Consider the following 472-nt stretch of genomic DNA (forward strand, 5'->3'; position numbering starts at 1 on the left):
GCTTCAAATGCTTGCCCCATCCCTTCCCTGCTGAGTCCCCAGTGCCTCAAACTGCTCCCCTCAGCAATGTGGGGAGGGCGGCACCTGCCCCCGCCCCCGGCCTGTAAGCAGAGGAACCTATGGTAGTTGGGGGCGGGGGCCAATAGGGCTCACATCTCCTATGGCTGCCTGTCCAGGCCTTCGAGCTCACTTCTGAGAGGAAGGCAGGGCCAGCCCAGCTCTGGAGAGGACACCAAGCCGCCCATCGGCGCCGCATCCGGATCGGCATAGGTGCCCCTCGCCCAGCCGGAGGGCCGGGCCTGCCTGCCACCCCGGAGACCGCCCAGGCAGCATTTCTGCGCCACCGGCCCCCCCGACCCCGCCCGTCATCACGACCCACCAAGGAGGCATTACTCCAGGCCCGGCGACTGTGACCCGGGCCCTAGGGCCGGCGGCGAGGGAGACCCCTCCCCCCGGGCCTGCGCCCCGGGCC

This window comes from Mirounga leonina, unplaced genomic scaffold, assembly GCF_011800145.1.
Source record: "Mirounga leonina isolate KUSES-001 unplaced genomic scaffold, KU_Mleo_1.0 Mir_418, whole genome shotgun sequence".
Lineage (NCBI taxonomy): Eukaryota > Metazoa > Chordata > Mammalia > Carnivora > Phocidae > Mirounga > Mirounga leonina.